The sequence below is a fragment of the Corvus moneduloides genome, chromosome 1 (genome assembly GCF_009650955.1).
Source record: "Corvus moneduloides isolate bCorMon1 chromosome 1, bCorMon1.pri, whole genome shotgun sequence".
NCBI lineage: Eukaryota > Metazoa > Chordata > Aves > Passeriformes > Corvidae > Corvus > Corvus moneduloides.
In genome coordinates this window covers 46344247-46354561 of record NC_045476.1, presented here as the reverse complement: position 1 = coordinate 46354561, position 10315 = coordinate 46344247, and the positions used below count along the sequence as shown (strand labels likewise).

The following is a 10315-nucleotide window of genomic DNA, read 5'->3' as shown; positions in this document are numbered from 1 at the left end:
AATGTGAACAGTAGGTTCTTTCACTTCCTGGTTTGCTGTTGTATGTCCCATCCTCTTTGCTGAAATAAAGTACATTCTCTACTAGGGTTCAATATCAGTATGTTATGAAAAAATATAAAGAAAACATGGGAAGAAAACAGCTCTTCTCACACTTTCATGTCAAGAGGAAGACATTTAGAGCTAATCATCTCTTATTTATTACACCTTTTTAAACTGGAGCCCTGTTCGTAAATGATTGTTAATCACTGACACACACTCATACCTTGTAACTTACCCTCTCTTTCTGTGCATCTCTGATGAATTCAAAACTAAATTATGCTCATTACTTTCTGAGCAAAGGATCCCCATAAACCCGATTCAAAACTAAACTCAATGAGAAAAAAAACCACAAGGAAAAACTTTCATGGATCCAAGAATTGTGTAGGCAGTTTCAGAACAGCTCTTAACTAATCTTACTATTTATTTATATAGATGCTGACCTGAGCTATAGAAGCAACAGCTAAATCTGAAAAGGGGGACTAGAGATGAAAAGAAGTCTCTTTGTTAAGTACTTGTCTCCTTATATGATACTTATTCTTTCAACACATGGGCCATTTTTGTAGACAATTTGACAGCATGTATTAAAGGTTTATCATATGCTTTTCATTTTCCTTTAAAGAACTATGATATAGCACTCCTATATTCAGTGAAGACAAGTTTTTCTTCTAAAAGAATTGTAACCTATCTTTTGAACAACTATCTTTTGGCAGCATATTTTTTCTTCTTATTGGTATTTTACTGCCCAGCCTGTATGGTTTCTCCAGTCACTAACACGGGATGGTGTGGCTAGCAACTTTACTAACGACCAACAAAGCAGTGCATTTTATGAAATCAAATGTAATAGCATTACATCCCCAAGACAATCAGCTTAAGTTGAGCCATTTCTCCCACACAGTGCTATAAACCAGCTAGGTCTGTTGTATTACAGGCACTGATAAAGGCTGCTTATTTGATGAATACCATTTTATTACTCATCTTCTATGAATCTTGCTTTCTTTCTTGCAGTGCTTTTTGTAAGAATCCCAATCTGAAATCTCCATATGCATAAACAATAAGCTTCACTCTGATGCTACTACATGATTATCTGGTGTTCACATTTCCACTCCTGGGGTTATTAAAACTGCCTAGCTTAGGCTTCTTTAAGATTTCTAAGTCAAATTAGGCTTTACAGACTAAAACTAGAGGCTGAAATTGCTTAGGCAATGACAGAGAGAAACAGGTGACTCCAGAGAGGAGATTCAGTGCTTCTCAGCCTGATAGCTGAGGCAGACCTGGCCAAGAGCTGAGAAATTACAGAATGTCAGTACTGGCTGCATTCACTATCAGAGCATCCATACCAACAGATTTTACTGAATTGTCTCTTTTTCACCTTATTCTTCAAAATCTATTTATAAAGTCAAGCATGGAAAGAGAATTATTCTGGAAACTATAAATGGCACTGACATTCCAAAGAAAGGTAGGGAGTACCACTGAAGCCCTGCTAGGCACTGTAATAAATCAGAAGCGATGACTCAAAACCCTCGAATGGCCATAAGAAAGCTTTAATGCAAACACACTACTTCTATTATATATTGCAAAAGAAACAAAAAAAAATTCTCAATGAATGATTGACTCCAAAGAGTATAAACTAATTTAAAAACAAAATTCATGCTACTATATTTCAAAATCCTTCTTTTTTTTTTTTCTCTAATGTTATGAACCACAGTATTTGAAAATGGGGTAATTTTGTTGCGTAAGCAGGCTTTCTTAAAGAACATTTCAATGACCCAGTTATGTCTCTGTTTTATTTTTGTAATATTTTTATATGAACTAGGATAAGACTGCAGTTAAACGCTGTTCTTCAATTTATTTTTCCATCTGCTTTTAGCTGCAGGATAGCATATTTTATCACATTTGATATACAGGGTCAAAGGAATAAAAAAATTAACCCTGTATTTTTGCATAAAATGTATAAATAAATTCTGATGGTGCAAGCTCAGCAAGTAGAATATTTTTACTACTTCTATCTTGTGATAATGTTTTTGTAATCACTTATATCTCAATCGCTAACAACTGAATGCCGTTTCCTATGTTATTAACACAGCTCTACAAATCACAGAGAAAAATCCAGGATCTGAGCAAAAAAGGATGAAAGGTCGCATTTTTAGAAGGTAATCTTTTCACACATACAAGAGGCAATAGGCCAAGTCACTTAGCTCTTCCTAGCTAATCAAACTGCACAATTTCAGCATAGTGGTTCTTTTTTAGATGTAGGTGGTGATAAAACGATCCTCAGCTTGGGAACACATCCAAGATACATACACACTCCCAAACACCTCCCCCTACTCACCCCACCTCCAGTTGATTTGAACACAGACATACTTATCAATACTTTTTAAGGTAGCAACCATGCTGATGGGGACAATTATGAAACAAGAGAGAGGTCACAGTAAATCCAACTCGGAGTATGTGACCAAAGTTACGTGGGGAGAAACTGAACTAGTGTCAGCATCAAGCATCTGTTGCTGCTGGTGTGAGGACAAAGCAAGTGCCAGAACAAGGAGGCAGTTTTGTAGATCTACTGTTTGTCAAGTCGCCCACTGAAGCAAGCCTCAAAATCAGTGTGTGTACTGCGGCCATCTGTTTACTTTTCACTAGCAAAACTCTTGACTCTTACCATCTCTTTGAAGTCATGGTCAATGTCAAGAAACAGGTACAGTTCTGATGATCGTGCATGTTTTTTTAACTTGGCCGGGGAAAATAGGAAGGAGGAAGGAAAACAGAAGTATGTAATTAGTTTATTAAAAAAGGGGGGATTACAGGAAAAGGATCTTCATTTATTCAGATAATATTATTCCCCAAAGGGATTAAGCTATCAAGGTATCATGAAAGCAACTAGTGAAAACAGGAAAACTACAAAGCCACAAAATAATTATTTATTTACTCAGCTTTGTAACAGAGAGCTGCTGAATTGACCTGAACTTAAGAAACTTTTTGTTGATCTCTTCTCTCCGGTGACCAAAATTAGAATAGATCAAATGATCTATGATAAAGTGGAATTAAAAGCTCAAACACTCCTGAATCACTACTAAACCACCCACAAACACCACAATGCTAAGCTCAATTGCTGATTAGTTTCACTGTGCAAACTCCCCATAGAGAGAGCCACTGTCCATTTACCAGTGCTGTTCATGTACACATCTCCTGAATCTTCACCCATTTTAAGACTCTCTTTTTTTAAGAACTAACATATTCTTGCTCTAACCTGTACTATGCAATTTTGTTTACTTATGTATCTTTTTGCCTTTCTCCCTTTTTCACTTGTGTCATAAATCTACTTGCACTTCCTCTCTCAGGAACCCCAAAAATTCCAATTGAGATTCTCCTTTGAAATTTCTTTCATCTCTTTCTCTTATTTTAATGTTCCATAACTCAGAATTCTGAGATTTCCACTATTTTCAAATTTTTTTTCTTTTCCTCTGTCCCAGGTCTTAAAAGGGACTATTTAAGTGAGAACCCCAAAATACCATAAGTCAGGTAGCACATGATTTCCAGATGTGTGCACGTGGCTTCCAGTGTGGGGTAACCTGCACTAATTTCATCAAAACACCCAAATATCCTTTGATAGAAGACATACTTACATTTCATACAGTACTCAAGAATTTAGGTAAACTGCTTCAGCAGTAGATATTGCCAAAGAATTGGAAAAATGTTCACATACTGGTTGAAGGTATATGGTATGACTTGTCCACACCTACAGAACTTTGAAAAACCTTGATTCTTTTTATATTTAAATGCTTGCTGGAGAGATGCCTGTGTATGTATACAGGTTTGTATTTTGGAAGCACCAATGAACAAATGGATATGCTGTGTTTTTCAGCCATTGAAATTCGAAAATGAATTCTGTGCAGAAGCTAACATTTTTACAGTTGAATCAGGTCTTTCACCTCTGAAACAACTGCAGTACTCCTTGCAGATAAAAGAGATATTGCTCCTGAAAAATCCTATGCACAACATTTAGAAAAAAAAGAAAAAGATGTAATCTTACTGTCATGTGCATAGTATAGAGGCTATAACTTTGGAGAAATACAAGGTGTATTACAACTTCCCCTAAAAAAAAGAATGTGCCTTTTGGAATTGTTGTTTAAGTTTGATATTTCCACATAGAGAGCAATCACTAAAATTAGTGAAATGTTTCAAACTTCTTATTCCACAGAATAACCTGACGAAAGCAGACCACTCACTAATAAAGTGCAACTTAATAAATCATGTGAAATCTTATTTTGTTCAAACCCTTACTAACTCCTAGCACCATCTGTTACCATCAAAACTATATGACAAGATAAGATATATAATTAATAGGTAAACAACAATCTAATTAAAATGGACAAATACTCCATGTTCCTGCCATTTGGGAGCTCTAATTACAGACTAAATTTTAAGCTTGAATTAAATATTTAAGCTGGAAAATTAACTTTCCTTCTCGAGCCTTGAATACATTAATACAGATATGTGAAGCGACTTCCTGATGGGAACTTAAACATGTAATTTAGTTTCATCAAAGCAGTTACTAATTGTTAAGCAGCACTACCTTACCATATGTACACAATAGCTATTTAGAGCCGAAAAGGTGGTTTTAAAGTACCCCTCTGCAACCCTTTTCTGACATAAATATAAAATGTATATACAGCACAACAGTTTACACTACACACTGAAAATAAATTACATAGAGACTTCAGCTTTCAAATGGGTCTTAGCATGCATAAGTCTGAACAGACCTAGATAAACAAATGTGTATTTTTGCTGCTGAAGAAACTAAAGAATGTCTAGAAAAGTTAAGATATTTTTACATTCTACTTACAGAATTTTGAACTTCAGAGTAAAAACATGCAATTTGCCTGAGCCATCTAGCAAAACAAAATGCTGAAAAAACCAGGTGTTTCATCTAACTTAATAGACGATCCAGATTTTCTTAAATACTGTATCAAACGGAGAGAAATATGAATAAAACTGAGAACAGAATTACACAAAACATTGTTAAAAAGGTTCCAAGCATGTAAGTGGTCAGAATTTACCTAGCATTACTGTAGCACAGTAGACAATATTGTACTAGGAATTTTGAGTATTTGCATTCTGACCAGGAATTGGATTCTAGGTGCTTAACATTGCCCACCAGTCAACAACTGATTTCACTGTTTTAGGAAAAAACCCAACACACCTTCACTCTTTATGTAAACCACAATGATTTCCAAATAGTTCTAAGTTGAACTACCTTGCAAAGCATTTCCCTCATCTTATGGATACAGAGTTTGAGGCACATGGATGCCAGGTGACACCCACAACCATATGTCAAGGCTCCAATGGTGTAAAATGCTCCACATATATGGAACACTATGCTTCTCTGTGTTCACGTGGAGCTCTTTTAAGGGAGGCACACAAAGATTTCAGTATGGTTTCAATCAAGACTTGGCTCTTACATACTCACATGGCCTGAGTCTGTGACATACGAGAAACAAGAACCCAGATTTCCTATCTTCAATATTCTCTTCTAATGCAAATATTCTCCATCCACACAACAGATAGACATTTGACTTGCTTTACTTTAGATTCAACTGCAGAACAGCAGGACATGATAAGAGAAATGGTGGTGCATTTATATTTTTAAATATCCTTGAGATGGTATGTTACTTCCAACAGTGAGGAACAGAACATAAAGAAGCTTCATCCATTCATCTAGCCTTAAGAATTTTTAATTCTGGCATAAATACAGAGGACAAATGAATTACTGGGCCATGACTTCATCAAGGGATTCTAGTGACATCGAAACCAAACCTCTAATAGTTTGTGATGTCATTGCAAAGCCTCAAGGGATTTCTTGTTCCATAATTCAGAAGAACATGGCAGCTTCTCAATTTATGTAGTTAATGGACTGGAGACCCAGAATGTGCTTTAGGACCTTCTCTGCTTCTACGACTCCCTCACTGCTGTCCTTTGTCCCATTCCTACAATATATATAATTTTACTCTTCCTATGTGATAGAAGTACACTGGCAGTTTACAATAACCAAGCTGATATTTTCAGTTACACAAACTCAGATGCTTTTCTTTCTACAGAGTTTTTGAACTGTATACATACTATCTTAAATATTGCAAAGCCAATTATTTTAACAATATCCATGTTTTCACCATACTTTCCTAATACAGTCTGTGAACCTATTTTAAAATGATTAAATAATTCTTAGCAGTAAAAGAAAAAAAATTGTTGAAAAAAAAAAGACTAAAACGCTGACTTGAAAACTTAGGTATTATAAATCTCTCTTAGAGCCACACTTATGTGAATTTCAGCCATGTCTCACCAACCATCACTTCCTCTTTGTTTCTATCTCCATGAGTACCCCTGAGCTACTCAGGCCTATGGCTCATGCTCCAATCCATACTTCCAAGTTAGTAGAGTCATTGTTATACAGAGTCACAGTGATAAAAGACTCTGTAAAACACACATTCACTGTTGTACTACTGGGTGCTGAAAGCAAGCATGGACTCCTCTAGCCATGTGCACTTAATTCCTTTGGCCAAGCCAACTGGATGGGAACACTGCATGGTTCTGTTGTTTCAAGGTGGGAACACTGAACAGCCCTGGTGAGAGCAGAAAAGAACAGTTTTTCTCCCAAGCCCAAGCAAGGAATGAAATTCATATACCAAATGAAGATTCTGCTTGTGTTGGACACAAGAAAGGACAAAGATATGCTCTGCTACCTTGCAGCCATTAAAACCCGCCGTCTTTTAATTCTATTAGGTTATGTTTTGAACCATACTCCGATTACAGAGAAAGACGGCTGCTAGGCAAAACCACACACCAAGTTCTGGGGAGCACTATCATTCCCTCTGCAGTCCAAGATACAGTCATATTCTCTCCAGGGCTATTTATAGACCATATTGTACCGTACATGTGCCATGGTTCCTAATGTGAGGAAAATTATATAGATATTCAAAGCATGACATATTGATTCAACATATTGAACGGATTGTTTTTTCCTCTATTTATTTAAATGATTATAATAGTTTATAGTGAGCTTAGCCCTTGAGACAGATGGTTGTAAACTCAAAATTTAAGTTTTAAATAACTGTATTAACATGAAGTAAATGATTTTATCCACCATCCTCATTAGAAGAATGAATTTATCTTAACACAGTCTTTAACCCTCTCCTGAATTGTTTGTGACTATTTATCAAAGAAAGTGAACTTTGCAGCTCATTGACTGGTGTTTTAAAATGTGTCTCATCAAAATGTGTCTGATAACCACAGTATTTTTTTACACTGTGTTGGGCAAAAGTAACCTTGGGTTTAGGGCTAAGAGGGGAACTCTACCATTACCCATTTTGAAAAGAGCCTTAAATTTTAAGTCTACAGTTTATATCTCTAATTCTTTCCAAGAGAAAATGTCTAAATTACCAGGAACAAAAGCATAAAGCAAAAACCTCTGTCCATAATTCACGCAAACAAATAAAACAGTTTTCCCTTAAAAGACTATAGCACTACAAGATTTATGCCCGTGAAAAATATTGAATTATATTTATCATACAAGAGCTTTATTCCTTTCCATCTCCCAATTTTATGAGCATCTCCTTTGTCCTTTCCCTTTTAGCCCTCTGTCATTGCACCTAATGCTGACTTCTGGGTTTCACTCCTGGACAATGTCAAAGCAGAAAAAAATCATTTTGCCACTCACTCAGTATTTAAATACGATAACTAATCTTCATGACAGTAACTCCCTTTGCATAATTAAAAAAATCATGCACTGATAAACATGTGACCCATCCAAGCCTGATGATCAGTCAGAACCTTGCACAAACCAGTAAGAGTTCCATTGGGTACTTCTACAAGATTCACAACAGGTGGATCTATGCCAGCAAGTGGCAACTGCTCAGTGTGGGTTGACAGGTAGAATGAAATAGTTAATCCTGAGGACCAACACTCAAGTAAAACTTCTTTTAGGGGGGTTTAATTTGAACTGGTCACATTCAGGACCAAAAGCCCCCTAGCAGCTATTACAAAAGAAGTCCGTTTACACACTGATGGTGTGCAACTTCCAAGTTAGCTTAATCCAAAAGAAATCAGTTTTCCCAATGCTAGCACAACTCTGCAGTATGATCACAAGCACAGTGGGAACAATCTGCTTCAAAGATATATTCCTGATCCACACCAAAGGGCTAATCTAGGACCACACCAGGAAAATCAAACATGCTTTCAATCAAATTGTTTACTTAAGGGTGCACATAAAGGTAGGTCCAGCAAAAAAGCTAAAGTAATAGTGAGTGAGTCAGGAAGCTTATGTGCATGTGTTTTAGGCTGCTTTTTTTAGTGAGTAAAAACTACAAAAAAGAAATGCTAAAAAATAATATTTATGAAATCAAACTGAGACATTTTGTAAATATGAGACTTTTTTTTAGCATTTAAAGGTACTTAATAGGGGTAATTGTGTATTTCAGAATAATTTTGAAGAATTTTTCCTGTTAAACTAATACACCAAATTTGAAAATTTTTAGTGAAATGACTGTTCCACTATGTAAGATAAGAGAAGAAACAGCAGAAAACTCACAGTGAACAGCTATTAAAAAAATTAAGGTGATGTGCTGTACTGTTATTTTGGAAGTTCCTCTATTTTTGTATAAGTAATCTTAAGGATGTCACATCAGTTAGTTTCAGGTATCCTTCTCAGGATTTTTCACAATTCCCAGTAGAGGCCAAATTCTTGGGCAAAGACATACATTCTGACAAGCTCTCAAAAGCAGCACCTCTACAATGTGCATTTAGACCCACACCTGAGTGAAGAAGATTAAGACCTCCATTTTACAGCTTAACAAGTGCTTCTTAGCATTACTCTGCATTCTTCCATTATCTGTTTTTCTTTACTAACAGTGAGGCAGAATTTGTAATGCCAGAAAGTTGTTACCAGTAATAACTGCTCACTTGGGATGGGCTCTTTTTACATGCTGCTTACCTCCTTTGATTTCAAGGGCCTGATATGAAAGTCTTAATCATAAGCCACTTAATTCAGCATTTTTTGTAATTATTTAGGAGTTTCCTGACAGAGAATAAAGATCTTCTTTAGATATACAGACTCCTGACAATTCAGAAATTAGTCTAGTCCAGTACTATGCAATAACCTCGAGTTCCACACTGGTTAGAGAAACTTGGCCAATTAGGTTACATGTTTAATTAATTACTTAAAAGAAATAATATAATAGTAAATAAAACTCTGAACCATTCGCCATAAATAAATATATTCTTTCAAAAGGCTACTGAAAATTCTTCATAGAAATTATTATTAATAATAAACTATTTGGCTAAAGGAGTAAACACTGTCATGAATCACAAAATAAGTGACACAAAATGAAGTGCAAAATATTCATGTAAGAAGAAGAACTAGATACACAAAAATGATATTGTACATGAATTGCTTTTGGGTGCAATTATCTTCCTCACATGTTAATATAATTTTGGCATCTTATTATATGTTTTATCCCACAGGGAATTTTAATTCAGAAGCACAATTATCAATAAACTTGTCTCACAAAAACTACCAGTCTCACCTCCTAGTCTGATTTTCTACAGTCCTCTTCTGTGCAGGAAGAGAAGTTTAGACTATATGGGCTTCCTATGAGGGCAAACATTTCTCTTGTTTACTATGCCACATGATTTATAACAGCCTTCTATTATATGGTGTCACTCAGAACACACAACAGCCATTTCATATTGATTAAAAAGCATTTTAAAACATTTTATCACATTTTAAAATACAGCCTGCATGTTCAGCTCCATTTTTTGATACACACAAATACAACAGATATTAAGCGTGGGAGGCATCACAAGGAGATTGTAAAACAAATACTTTGGCCAAAACCACAGGGCATTCTACGCCTTCAATCAAACCACAGCAATTAATATGAAATTCTAAATACAGAATATAATGCCACATAAATAGTATAACAGCCAAGTCCTGTCTAAGAAGCCATATGTTTTTTCCCATTGTTCAAAAAAAAGAGATGACTTCCCGTCACTTATGTTTCTGATTAGCAAGGTGATTTATGCCACAATCACTAAAAATGCCAGCAAGTGAATGAGAAAATGCATAGTGACTGCACCAGATGTGCACAATAAACAGGAATCCCATTGTAATCTCTGGTACTTAGTTTATATGAAGGTAATGTAAGAAACACTCTTGGATATGGCAAAGTCACTCTTTTTTTACATTTGACTATAAATGATATGAAATAAATTGTGTGTTTTATACTTT

The 10315-nt window shown here is 35.5% G+C and overlaps 1 protein-coding gene across 7 annotated transcripts in view; it reads right to left on the bottom strand.

Annotated features, from left to right (window-relative positions):
• TBC1D5 (TBC1 domain family member 5) overlaps positions 1–10315 on the bottom strand; it is a 316694-nt gene that overhangs the window by 213166 nt on the left and 93213 nt on the right. The window lies entirely within an intron of this gene.